Source organism: Mytilus edulis, chromosome 6, assembly GCF_963676685.1.
Source record: "Mytilus edulis chromosome 6, xbMytEdul2.2, whole genome shotgun sequence".
NCBI classification, from domain to species: Eukaryota; Metazoa; Mollusca; class Bivalvia; order Mytilida; family Mytilidae; genus Mytilus; species Mytilus edulis.
The window spans coordinates 7,199,916-7,215,396 of NC_092349.1; the positions used below are offsets into that span (position 1 = coordinate 7,199,916).

Here is a 15,481-nt window from a genome sequence, read left to right on the forward strand (position 1 = left end):
TTTTAAACCATTATTCAATATGTTTACAGACAAATTATCCTTATTATTTGACCAAATCGAAATCCTCGTACTGGTGTAATGTTTTTTTGTTATTGTGACCTGACAATTCAACAAAATACACAATTTAACCAGTTTCCGTCCTTTTACATGTTTCAATGAGAAAGAACTGACCAACTTTTGTATGTGTTAAAAGCTATTTATTGATCATTTTTATTTAAGTGTGTTTTTCATCACTAAGTTTAATACAAAACAACTTTTTACGTTTTTTATCATAACGACCCTATATACCCTCGGGTATCCACTGTATGGACTCGCCAGGCGTTGGTTCACTTTCGTTTGTAATTGATTTTATTTTTTTTATCGTGAACCCCTGCATTCCTTGAGGAACTGATGTTGCAACCAGCGCTAATCATAGTAGCCATTCGCACAGAGAAAACAAAGTTATATTTTATTGAGGCACCAACAGGAACCTTTCGAGAATGCTGCCATCAACCACAAGAAAAGAAATAGATAATAACGGACCATCTTTACCCAAAACGAGCCTTAAGGAGGAAAAGAACAGTGATAGGAAATTATTTCTCTTTAACAGAATTCATTTGAAATTAAATGCACCCGATTTCGTATTCTTCAAATTCAATCTGATGCTCCCGAAAATATGTTAATCAAACACACAACCCTCGAGATACAACCACTTCTACAGATTACTGGTCATTCCCGATATCTTGATGAGCGAACACATAGTTAAAATTCAATATAGACTAGTGATATTTATACTTTGTCCTTTACTCTCGGCGACCGAAACATGTTACAGCATTCCTGACGCGATTGGAAGCAGTCCCTCTGGCCAAGGGAAGCCAGTCGAAATGGTACGGAATTGCTGATAAAATGTCGTCTATTTTTGGGAAGAAAGTTAACGGAACATTCAGACCAAACAACCTATACAGTCTATACACAGCCTGACAACTTATTGTATTATTCTTTCCACGATGCAAGAGGACAAACACATGTTGGCAGAATAATTTTAACAAACATTTTCACAACAAAAACATTTTATTTTAATTTCTTTTTATAGTTTATTTACATACTTACAATGAACTTTCACTTTCACTTTCAGTTGCTATTAATAACGTTACTTACCATTGTAACATTGTGACGTTTAAATTTTAACAACCCGATTTTGTACTTCAGAATGATTTTATGTATTGTTTTTATCCTGATGACGGTGCTCTAGGCACCGAAACATGTCGATCAATAAATTTCTGCAGCAGTCCCTAAAGTGTTGTTGTTATAAGACTCTCTACATTTTATGTTTTTTTTTATCATTACGACCCTGCATACCCTCGGGTATCCACTTTATGGACTCAACCGTACTACAGACTCACTAGGCGTTGGTTCACTTTCATTGTAATTGATTTAAATAGACAAGGTATTTGATCTCGACTGTTATTTACTTACAATGAAAATGATACAGTTAGAAACTTTATGTATTCTGTACAAAAGATTATTTATCTTTTTTCAAACCTAACTCATCATATTTATCAAGTTGTACATTTTTCATTTGGATAATGATCTTCCCTTATCATACAATTTTAAACCATTATTCAATATGTTTACAGACAAATTATCCTTATTATTTGACCAAATCGAAATCCTCGCACTGGTGTAATGTTTTTTTGTTATTGTGACCTGACAATTCAACAAAATACACAATTTAACCAGTTTCCGTCCTTTTACATGTTTCAATGAGAAAGAACTGGCCAACCTTTGTATGTGTTAAAAGCTATTTATTGATCATTTTTATTTAAGTGAGTTTTTCATCACTAAGTTTAATAAAAAACATCATATTGGTGAACATTTAAATTGAAATCGCAGGAGGGTCTTCCTTTAAATATAAGCAGATAATGAAGTGGTAAGTTGGTCAAAAACCTCAGTACTGAAGTCTAAATATAAAGAAAAAAAGAAAAGTCAATTGTTCAGAGGTCTTTCCACATCAAAGAAATTTTAAAAAGAAGCTAGTTTTGCCAAACTGATGCAATAAATAAATGGTTTTGTCATACTTTAAAGTGAACTAAGGGAGAAAATGTGCTACATCCGGTTAAGGAAATATTAATTCCGGTCTCAAAAATTATAGCTTATTTCACTCTAATTACAAAATATATAGTCTCTATATATACTTTTATGTTTACAACGGGAAATAATTGGCCACTTCTAGTTTATTAAATTTTTTTTCTAGTCTTGAGTGATAAGTTTATGTATCTATATTACAAAATATATGGATTCCGAGAATTTTTACATGATAAAAGTGCAAAAATATGTACTTCTGGTTTTCTCAAGGTCACTTCCGGTTGTCTTTTTTCAAGGTCATTTGTCACCTAACCTTTTGTTAAAGATTTTATGGCTTTACAATGAACCAAGTTGAAGTTGTATTCAAATAACCTTATAATCAGACATTTCACTCCTATAAGATGTCATAAGATGGTACCAGACCAAATGTAACATATTTTATTACCATATAGCAATCATTTTGCACTTGTTCTCTTATACATATCTTTTAAAGTGTTGGAGAAAATGCAAAAACAAGAAAAAGTCAAAATTTAGAACTTGACCTTGACCTCGTTTTCAAAGTTAGGACTAAGGGAAAAAAACATTCCAGGGTTATAAGGTTAACGGTTTATAAGTTAATAAAACATACCGACAAATAAACTCATCATAGATACCAGGACTAAATTTAGTATATACGCAAGACGCGTGTTTCGTCTACAAAAGACTCACCAGTGACGCTCGAATCCAAAAAAGTTAAAAAAGTGAAATAAAGTACGAAGTTGAAAATTAAGTTTGTAAAGGTAGATAACTCCTATAAAATTTCATCTAATTGCTTCGATCCAAATGAGCCAAAATTCACGTGGATGTAACGAACAATTTATAAAAAGAATTGTGTCGATATCTTTTTTTTTGTTACGAAGGAGATGCACTCACTTGCTAAACAGTGAATAGGGAGAAAATTGTTCGTCTTAGCAGGTTGAAATTTAAAAGCGCATAAACTGTACGATACAATATAAGAAATATATAAGCGACATATTGCGAAACATTACAATAGGTCTTTCCACATAAAAGTGGAAAGACCTTTATATGGACATGTTATATGTATGCAACCAAAAAGACAAAAGGCATCCAATTGGAATGTGTTCCTTTACTAGTGAAGGGTGAGTTTTATTTATCAATTGCCATTCAAACTGTGAAATAAATAAATAAATAAATAGTATATATTTTTCTCCTCGAGCGAAATCAGCTTACTATTCATATTTCCTAAACATGTATCAAAATAGAATTGCTATTCCATATAGAGTGACACCCCAAATGATATGTACTACATTAACCCACGTGATCCGTTTTATGTGTATCAAATTAACCATATAAGTACTACATATTTTTCTTTTGACTTATTTGTATTGCTGTATATGATTAAAAAAGAAGATGTGGTATGATTGCTAATGATACGCCATTATCACAAGTATGTGTACAATCAGACCAAAAGATGAAACCAAACGATAAAACTTAATTAATGAGTTATATAGTATAACAAAATGTCTTCTTTCATAAGCGCCTTCCTTTTCTTCTAATTTATAATGAACATATTTGTAACAGCGATTTGTCATTGAGAGGACATTTAAACAAGTAGATATATAATGAATTGGATGATTTTATGAACTAAATATCATCTTAAACACTCAAAGATAAAATAATGTCCGTGTTTGGAATTTATGAAATACTACATTAATAAATTATGCTTAACCTTAAACGAATTTTGAATTAAGACAAAGCAGGTCATAAGGAGGTATTCTAATACTTAAAATGTCCTGTAGAGTCAAGGTTCCGCTTAACATTTATTTGTCATTATTTCAGATATACTGGCTGTGAACATTTCCATCAATCAAAACATCACTGGACTTGTTGGCAAAAATGACACGTATTTAACATGCTCTTTTATCAAAGATAACAACCAAATTTTTCTTAATGTAGCCATCATTGCAAGAAACAAAAATGGGATTTTCCTAAAGAATGAACCTGTTGCAGTATTTCCACCTGAAGGAGTGGCAATGCTTCCTCCCTCAGGAAATTATCTTGTAGGAAGAGTGACATTGACAAATTTAACAAAAGTATCCACTACAGCGACGTTGAGGTTTAATAACCTTAAATGTGAAGATGAAAAGGATTACATCTGTACCTTCAACTACGTTAACGATTTTGGTGTTGTTTTAATAGATGAATCAGAAACAACCAGGATATTGGTAAAAGGCAAGTAATTTTCTCTTTTAATGTATCAATTTTAAAATGATACGTTGATACTTTGATATTCTGAAGTTTAATTCCGATCATTTTTATAAGTTTAAAGAGTTTTTTTTTTGTTAGTCAGTCAGTACGTACAAAAACAATCAATCAAATACATGCAATAATGATTTAAAAAAGTAAACAGAAACAAAATATATTCATCAAGATAAATTGTGTCAAAGATATATTTTCATACGACAGATTTGATAATTTTAGATTAAAATTCATTAATGTTATATTAAGAATAAGAGAGTTTTTAAAAGATACAGTGATTCATTGAATGACTTTCATGAGAAATAATTCTACAACATTAATTACATAAATATCAGTTCTTAAAAGAAGCCATATACACTCTATTCGATTTGATTGAGTTTTTTTAGTGCTTGTTTTTTTTTAAATTTAAGTGGGTAGGCCTTGGTAACACCAAACTTTTCCTCTCGTTTAATTTTTCTTATATGTACATCATTGAAAAGGTAGGGGTCCATGCATCATCTGCCAAAGTTTTATGGAAATTCATTTTTTCATTTTATATTTTGTGTACATTGAATATAACCAGTTTTGGGGTACCCTGAAAAACGGTAGAAAACTCTAGTTGGTAAAAATCTTTGGGTGTTTTTGCACATGTTGTCATTAGAAATACCCCTGACTGTTAAATTGCATAAAAGAACATCATGGTAATACAAATAGCCTGAATGTAAAAAAAGTCTTGCCAGCTCAGATAACACATTTTTTTTTCAAATTTAGCCAGAAAAAAAAGTTGTCGTTTAATTCCAGCAAAAAATTGTTTACACATTTATTGGTTATAAATCATTAAAATCACAAAATTTTATCGAATTTGACCGCTTGAAATTTTCAAAATTTGTCTACAAGTTGGCTAATAAGGCACACAAATAAGTAGAATTTTGAGACAAAATTCATGTTTCCCTTACAGTATTCTTCGCATTCTTTTAATGTGTTATAGTCAAAGTAGTACTGTCCCAATAATAATTGCAATTAATTTTATAAGGAAAAACAGTAATATTCAGTAGGGGACGAGTATCCTTGGAACGAATCGACAATTTTTTTTATCACAACTATGTATTGGTTTCTCTCCCCATACTACAAATTGCCCCTGTCATCAATAGCACACACTATCAGATTGAAATAAACAATTAATTTTCTGATAGGGGACAATGGTAGCCTTTTTTGAGATACAGACTTTAGAAAGTTGATTTTTTTAACGAAACCTTGCTAGAGTCAAAGAAAAGTTATTATAGGGCAGTATTTTTAAGTCCCAAAAATAGATGTTCGCGTTGATTTTCTTAGCATTTTTTGTACTTATCTCCCATGCCTATCAATTTTGCCCTTAAAAACACGTGTCTTGTCTTAGCGTTGAAAAGTCACCTCAGTGCCTTTTGGGCTATGGGATAATTTTTATTTTGCCCTTTGTATAAAGCAGAGTGCCCGAAGTCTCTAATGATAAAAAGAATAACGGGTGCATATATCGACCAATCAGGATTAGTCATACTCTTTTTTTGAATACCATGTTATGCACATAAAATAACTGCGCCCATAAAATCTAATGATGTATTGTAACCTATACGATATTTAATACTTTCTTGTATCGTGCAATTCATAGTGCGTTAGATGCACAAATATATATGCCACAAATGAATAATTTTCAAAACGTTCTGGCATTACTCTCTGAAATTTCACAATTTTTTATCGGAGGTGAATCTGTTTTTTGTAGTAAATGCGGTACTGCTAAAAAGGGACTGAAAATAATGCACACTTTCTCCAATGAATCTTTATATGTCATCAAGTACTGATTATATTGATACCAAAACCAATCAAATATGTAACCACTAAGGTTAATTTTGAACAAAAGTTTTAAATGAAATCATTTTCGTATAAAAGTGCATTTTTGAAACAGACTATAGCATTTCAAAATATGTAATTTGTGTAATTATTTGTGTGGTAACATCGATAACTGTTTGTTTACTACAAAATGGCATGCGTATTCTTATTCTTTTAATTTGTTATTCGTGTGAACATTTCAATGTTCGAAGGGGATCATTTCCGTACATTTTCGCTGAATTTTGTATTTCGATACCAGCGCTTGGGTCGAGATTGTCATGTTTAAAAATCGATTTACATTCACAAAGTCTAGACGTGTACTTGCTCTTTTCGAACAAACCAGGAGGACTTAAGAAAATGACATATGCGTTCAACAGTAAATCAAAAGTGCAGCCAACCCTTGTTTATAAGGTAAAATGCAATACAAATATGAAACAGACTATAGCTTAAAAACTAGATAACTAATGTTTCATTTGGCACCAAAAAATACGGTTTCACATCAAATGTCAGATAAAATGACTGTTTTTAACACTTTTTTAGCACTACGATAAAGAAATGTCGATGCTGTATAGATTGAAATAAACAATTGATTTCCCTATAGGCGAAAATAGTAACCGTTTTCGAGATACAGACTTTAGAAGGTTGATTTTTTTAACGAAACCTTGCTAGAATCAAAGAAAAGTTATTATGGCATTTTTTTTGGTCCAAAAAATGTAGGTTTGGGTTGCTTTTCTTAGCGTATTTTGTACTTATCTCCCATGCCTGTCAATTTTGCCTTCCACAATACGTGTCTTGTTCTAGCGTTGAAAAGTCATATCAGTGCCTTTAGGGCTACGGAATAATTTGTATTTTACCTTTTGTCTAATAATAAAAAATAACGGGCGCACATATCGACTAATCAGTATAAGCCATACTCTAAATTCTAAATACCATGTTATGCTCATAAAATGGCACTAATGACTTTCAATACATGTGTAAGAGTTGTCTCCCATATACCAGGTCTACCCCCTTAAACCAAACACATGAATTCAAATGACACATATATCAATTATTTGGTCCCTGAATTACGGAAGTATTACTCAAGACTTTCATATAATATTTTATTATTAATAAATAAACAGGTAAGTTTGATACGGTCAATTATGTCTTCAGTATAATGTATAATTAAATTACGATTGACACATTCAATCAAAAGTAACAACTCACCGCATCATTTTCGAACAAAATAATTATGAGTAAAGCTTTACCTAAAAGACCTGCGTAGCAAAATGTTGTTTTTTTTTGGTGTAGCCTATGCTTATATATAAAATGATAACCAGATCTCGACATGAGGATTTTAAAATATATATATGTCCTTCAAATTTGCAGTCAATACGCAGTTTTAACGACAATATGGTAACCAAATAAAAAGTGAATATGAATAACGAAATCTGCCAGAAATATGTTTTTTTTTTTAAGATGTATAATATCTATTTTATTTTCAAATTCCTTATTGAAATTCTCTATTGCTGATTACTAATTCCACCAATATTACACACATGTAAGCGAAAACAGAACTACAATTGATTTCGTTTGTGTAAAATGTATCATACAAATTGCTATATATAAATAAAGGCATCAGTAGTATACCGATGTTCAAACTCATAAATACATGGACAAAAAACAAAATCGGGGTAACAAACTAAAACTGAGGGAAACGCATTAAATATAAGAGGAGAACAACGACACAACACTACAATGTAACACACACAGAAACGGACCAAGCACCAGACAAAATCCCACGAGAATAACAAATATAACATCAAAACCAAATACATGAATTTGGGATAGACAAGTACCGTGACGCGTCTTATCGCAATGTGAATTCACACTAAAAAATAAGAGAAAACAAACGACGCAACGTTAAAATGTAACACATACAGAAACGAACTATAATATAACAATGGCCATATTCCTGACTTGGTACAGGACATTTTTAAAGAAAAAAATGGCGGGTTGAACCTGGTTTTGTGGCATGCCAAACCTCCCCTTTTATAGCCAGGTGAAATGTAACATTAAGATGACATAATATAAAATTAATGAAGAATTGATGATATACTTTGAAACTTTACAATATAAAATTTTCTATATTTGGAGTTAAAGCTGACAAAGATTTCTATAATTTAAATATGATTTGTGCTGAAAGTAGCATACCACACGGTTTAAATATTATCAAGAAAGCGCAGGTAGGATTTCTTTACTTTCCATCCATGTCTTAAAAAAATGCATTTCGAAATAACTGTGTTATTGAATCTAAGAGATGAAGTTAGAAAATAAATAGAATATGTACTTTAACAACTTCCATTGGAGTTTGTTATGTTTTATGTATTTTAAAAAATTACCCTACTCGTTTCATGTTTTTAAAGTTTTTAATTCTTTTAACCGTCTTCCCTTACTTCCATATTGAAACATTTTAATGAAAACATAAATCATACTTTAGATAAATAGTGTCAAGTATATCAATAAAGGGAAAAGTAGTACTATAAAATGAAAGCAACGGAACAAAAGAAACTCTAACGAGCAACAATAAGAAACGGCCACGTGCATTGAAACGGACTATTTGATCTGCCATATTCCTGACTTGGTACAGTACATTTTAGAAAAATAGTTAATTGAACCAGGTTTTATGGCTAGCCGATCCTTCCGCTTATATTCCATTGTTTAAATAATCGCTCAAATGCTACGCTACGCACTCATCACAGCGAAACAAATAAATAAATATTATAATAGTATATTTCAACACGTAAATCGCAGAATCTTCCTTATATCATTAAATTATTTATTACCATATCAGATATTCATTAACTTTAAACTGTGTATTATGCCAAAGGTGTTTGATCTGTAAATTGTATCAACAAGAAAGCTACACTTATGGAACAAAACATATTCTGTTTTAAGAATAAATGTTTTTACAAACATTCTTTCAGTTTTTTTTATATATATTTCAGCCTTTTTTTCAATGCCTGATAGTATTTCTTATGTCGTGATTGCATCAATTAGAATAGAGAAACAAAACAATGGTTCTGCAAATTTCCCAAACAATCAAGACAACATTTATCTCGGTACCAAGCAAAATAACAAGTCATCATTGTATACCATGTTTACTCATACAGTAACTCTAACTCCGTTGTGGTCTACTGAAAAATTTGTTTCAAGTTTCCGTGAAGGAGACACAATCCAGTTTACTTGTACGGGAAACATTGGAAAGCCTCCAGGAAGATTTGTATGGCAGATAATTCCACAACAAGGAGAGCCCATATCCTACTCAAATGAAACTACGGTCGTTATTGATCAGATACCAGACATATGTTCCTTTAGAGGCACGAGCAACCTGACAGTTGATATTACAGCAGATCATTTCAAAGCAAAAGTCCGATGTTTTGAAGAATCACAAGCTAGTATGATTGGAATGTTTGTAGAAACGAAGCCCCTTAATGTTTTCTGTAAGTATAAGAATATTATTTTTTATCTATACCACTTAGGGTATTTAATTTTCAACTCAAATGGAACAAATAACGCATATTATAGTCAGTAAATTTAAAACGTTTTAAAAAGAATGTTGCAATTCCATTAGTTATTTAAGATTGACATAGAACTACTAAAGCGATAAAGAAATTAAAATAATATTTAAACAAATCCGAAGACATGAACAACAATATAACTAAAAGCAAACTTGTGCGATCTTTGACGACGAACAATGCATCAAAACAAGCGTTTAGCTAAATAAGTTTAACTAGGTGATAATTAAAGGTCAAATGTCACAGTGTTAAAAGCATATATGAATAAAGAGAGAGAGAGAGAGAGAGAGAGAGCAGAGAGAGAGAGAGAGAGAGAGAGAGAGAGAGAGAGAGAGAGAGAGAGAGAGAGAGAGAGAGTATGACAGGGGGATCATTATTCAATTACTATCTTTAAATAAAATGTGTGAACTATCAACTCCAACAGTTATTTTGTTTGCTTCTGTCAGATTTGAATCTTTACGTCAGTTACAATGTATTCATATGTCTGTTACGTTTGTTTGCATAGTTTTACCAATTAATGTTCTATTATCCAATAGTGACTGTTTGTGCTGTTTACTCATTATTTTCAGTATCTAACAAAATTATTAACAGTTGTCATGCAGTAGGAGGTTAAGCTAGCTATAAAATCCGGACTTTACCTTGGAGTTTGTTTTTGTTTGTTAATACATTTTTTTTTATTGACAATGTACTTGCACACCTAATAATAGGATAACATAATAGTGAGAAAATATATATCAAATAAATTAATTTGTTATTTTTAAAAGTTTTTTACCTCGAAATCGATCGTCTTTGACACATCTTATTGATATATCATTATTTCAACCAGACGTCTTTTCAAAGTACATCTTTTCAAAGTACATCTTTTCAATATATGACATAATTTGCTCTTATTCTTTCTGCGGCTTAAAACAATGAATTTAATTTTATGGTATTATGTTATAAATAATTAATTTAATTCATCTTTCAATTTACAACCGCAATAACGTATGACATTTTCTTTTTTAAGTTTTGTAACGTTTCAACATTTTTTCATTTGGTATCTTGTAACATATTAACTTGCAGATCCTGTTAGACATATTGTTATTATCAAACAGCCAAACAAGGCACAGTATGATAAAAATACACCCACGATAAATTTGACATGCAAAGGAGATGGAAATCCTAAACCAAACTACAAATGGTTCAGACAGGATAACACAAGAAGTATACTTTCATCAACTTATCTCTATATTATTGAAGATGTTGTACAAAACAACAGTGGCGTGTATATCTGTGAAGCGTATAACACTATAGATGATATTGAATACAATGCAAATTATTCAATGAAGATTGACATAAGTGAGTTGGTCATCTTTCAGAGCTTCATAATAATATTGAAGTGTTTTTCAGGGTTACTGTCTTTGTGAATACCTAAAGCTATATATATATGATATAAGTACAGGAAGAAGAGACGTTCTTTATGATGAAAAATTAAATCACAAAAGTACTGAACTCAGAGGAAAATCAAATCGGAAAGTCAATCATCACATGGCAAAATCAAATGACAAAACACATAAAAAACGAATGGACAAGAACTGTCATATTCCTGACTTAGTACAGGCATTTTTTTCAAATCAAACTTAAAATGATAGTAAAAACAGGTCAAATGTACTTGATGGAGTTGAAACTGATTTATAGATAATATATATACACATGATACATGTTAGTTAAGAGGGGTTGTTTTAAATCTTGCCAATTCCGATGAACTGACTACTGAGCTGATGATATCACCGGGGACTTATAGGCCACTAGCAGAGGAAGCGGCCAAGTGCTATACATGTGAAAAGTGAATGTATCCGAAGTCTTTATCAGGAACGTTTGAAACCAAGTATATGAAACCCAAAACATTTAATATTCTGCATGTCCATAAGGGACCTAAGTATAATTGGCACGTTAATCTAAGGTATTTTTTTTTTAGCATCGCTTTTAGAAAGTATAAGGAATAATGGAATTGACGAACATATATTCAATTGTATAATTATAAAACTCAATGATATAACCATATCTTCAGAGTCATAAATAACAAAAATCTAACTCCTTTGATTACTGTATCTAAAACATAAAGTATATTTATACAAATTCCACCATCTAAATGAATATATAGGGGAATGCAATTCATGTTCACATGTATCAACATTTTTTGACGATAACGTGTCAACAACCATCATCTTGTTGTGGGACTTCTACACATTTACAAAGTAATATCATTTAATACATACAAAAAAATCGAGTCTTAACAGAACTGTATCGTATATCGTTGTTTCTTCTTTCTTTCGTAATGCTGGCATGAATCTCAAAGGTGTATTGATGATTAAATGATACTATATGTTCAAGAATTTCATATTTTTATTATGTTTCTTATACAGTCGACGAATTGTGGTCATCAACAGAATCAGAATTAAAGACTTCAGCAGGTAATGTGTATTTCTTTTCTAAAAAATCAACCACCAGCGTCATATCAATTGTCCTAGTAAACCCACTTTGTATTGAGGTATATAAATAATTCATTTTTGACTTTAAGTAAATTTTTAAAGCTTCAAAATCCTTCGAAAATATTACTTGATTCAGTTAAGGTAAAGATTTTGATAAATGTCAAATTTCCAATCTCGAATGTTCACGTACAAATAGGACAACATATCGTACCAAATATAAATAATGGGTCCAAGAGTTGTTTTGACTCATTTAAACATTTGTTATAAACCAAACAGTGCGAAGGTTCATTTTCATATGACACTGGCAGTGTTCTTATATCCATTTTCACTATTTTCTGAACACTATTGAAAGCAGTTACTTATTGATACAAGTTTAAGCTAACGAAAAATATTGATATATTTTTTTTATAAAAATTATTTGATTGGAAGCAATGTTATGTTATTATTCATTGCGTTGGCGGTGTCTTTAATTATTATTTTGATATCTTCCGCCTCTATTTGATAAAATTGTGTAAATACGTTGCAAGTAATTAGTATCATTTTACGGCAGTTTAATTTACAATTTTAAGTATATTATATTATATATCCACTTGTGTGAGATGTTGAAATATTAAACAATCTAGTTGCACTGCAGTGACAAAAGACACCGACAAATAAAAGAAAACCCTTTTTTACCATGTTTTTGGTATAATTAACTAGTACACGTATCAAATACACAGGAAGTATATAGCAGTAGCACTATTATGACATGTATGAAAGGCCTGTAATCAAAGGAAAACATAAATTATTGAAAAGTTAACATAGAAAAAAACATTGCTTGTAGAGAAAAAAAGGCATGTTGTACCATTAGACGACCAACTATATTTGAGATATCTGCTGTATTATATGTTCCCACTTACCTATATAGTTTCTACTAGGGCAGCAATAAAGGTTAAATGTTTCCATTTATATTTGCAAAATGTATGTAATTTCAACAAGTAAATGTATTGAAGGCCACGTAGTGCAGCAGTGTATACATTTTACGGCCACATAATTATTAGGCAGAGCACAATGTCATAGGTTTTAGTTTAACGTTTGCACACTTTTTGTTTATATTTGTGATGAATTGAGCAGCCATAAAAAAAGTTTATATATTAATTATTTTTTAAATCACTTGGAGCAGTATCTGTTCACCACATAGTTTAACTTTTGTTACAAACCCACTCACCAATCTTAATTGTTTTCCAGTTGCGTTTTTTTTTTGGTTACATTTTTTACCTATTCTTATATTCTAAAATCTCAAAAATTCAATATCAAATATCCATTATTAAAAGTATTAAATAATTCGTTATAGTTTCTCATTTTAGAGGTTTTGAATTATCTGAAAAAAAATATAATTGATTTAGTTGACCCTAAAGTACAATGTTAAACGAAAGCAATGAGAAATATGAATGTATTACAACATTTTTTAATATATATGATTTTTTTTATTCCCTATCGTTGATTTTTAGAATATGCAGCCTTGGTAATTCCTGTGATATGTGTATTCGTCATGTCTATGATATTGTTTGGTGTCAGGAAGCATAACTGTAAAAGTGAAAAAGGGAAGAGTAGTAGGTAAATATTGTTGATGATTCAATTTTAAAATAGCTAACATAGTATCGATCACACAGCAACAGGTACAAATTGGAATATAGAAGTAAGAGCAAACAAGATTGCAATACAAAGAAAATGATTTCACCAAATGGATTGACATGATATGAATGAGACGCAATGTTAGTGTGCCGTAATTCAAACCGTAACGGCATTTACATGTACACGAAGACTTTGTATTTTGAGTTCGGACGCCTCGAAAACTCGATGTCGAAAACTCGATGTCGAAAACTCAATGACGTGCTCCTACACCGGTATCCAAGTCAAGCGTATGGATCGAAAGCCTACAAATATGATCAACTTAAAAGCATTCAAATACTTTAAAAGTTAGATGTTGTTTGATTTCCATGCAAGGAAAGAACTCTCATGAAAAGAACACATGACGTAAAATTTATCAACTATAGCTCACAGTATAGCCTTATACAATGGGCAAGAATCATATCGCAAAGCAAGCACCAACAGAACACGAATGACAAATGCTAAACAATTAAAAAGAATGAATGAAAATAAAAAAGAACTAATAAACAGAACCAAACGACAATCCCTGAATTTCAAGCTCCTAACCCGGGACTGCAACTTGTAACATTTGGCAGGGTCGAATAATAGAAATATGGATAGACAAAAAATATGTGTTTGCTACGTTATCACTATTCTTTATCAAACAAAAAAGAAAAAAAGGAAAGAATTAAAAATGTGGAAAAAACAAGAAAGATAAGTTCACAGAATGACAGTCATTCTATCGTATGTTTTTTTCTGTTAAATTTGTTTGTTGCACGTGTAATATCTACCAGCATCCGATGAATGGTGAGGGTTCTTTATTGCTCCTTTTGTAATTGCTCCCTTATTTTGTAGGTGTTAAAAAATATATGTATTATATAATGTATCGGTAGGAAAGCAAGCGATACCAAAGGGACAATCACACTTATTATTCGAGAACTATGAGACAACGCCATGACAAAAACAGCAAAAAAATGACCAAAACATACAAAACACAACATAGAAACAACTAAGACGGAGCAACACAAATAGAGCAATAAGAAGATGTGGTATGATAACAAATCAAACAACTCTCCACAAATGCCACAGAAAGTAACAACCCAAAGTCACCGTACGGCGCCCAACAATGATCAAAGCCCATACCACATAGTCAGCTATAAAAGTCCCTACATAGTGACAAATGTAAAACTATGAAAAAATGTAAAACTATGAAACTACGAAAAAAAAAACGGCCTGATGTATGTACACAATAGTGAACGAAAACTAAATATGATATGCAGCAGCAAACGACAACCACTGAATTAAGGACTCGTGATTTAAAACAGTCACATACATAATGTCACATGGTTAAACATTTTAGCAGTTGTCTAACTCTTCCCGTATCCTAGGATAGTGTTGTAACAGAACAGCAAAAGACCAAAATATAAAAAAAACACAGGTGAAAAGAAATCAGATAGAAAAAAAAACCAGTGTGGACGTTACAAAGTGATGATGCATACCCGATGCAACAAAACACTAACTACAGATCTTAGAGTACTCGTCATACACAGTCAGGAGAAAAAAAACGACCTTGTGCAATGCCAAGTTACAAGTTTTGACTATGAATATGTATATACAAATGATATTTAGTTTGATTTCAATTTACTGAATTCAAAACCG

General features: G+C 31.2%; 1 protein-coding gene across 1 annotated transcript in view; it reads left to right on the forward strand.

Moving 5' to 3' along the window:
* Nucleotides 1-15,481, forward strand: part of LOC139529038 (immunoglobulin superfamily member 11-like) — a 238,474-nt gene that overhangs the window by 57,824 nt on the left and 165,169 nt on the right. The window lies entirely within an intron of this gene.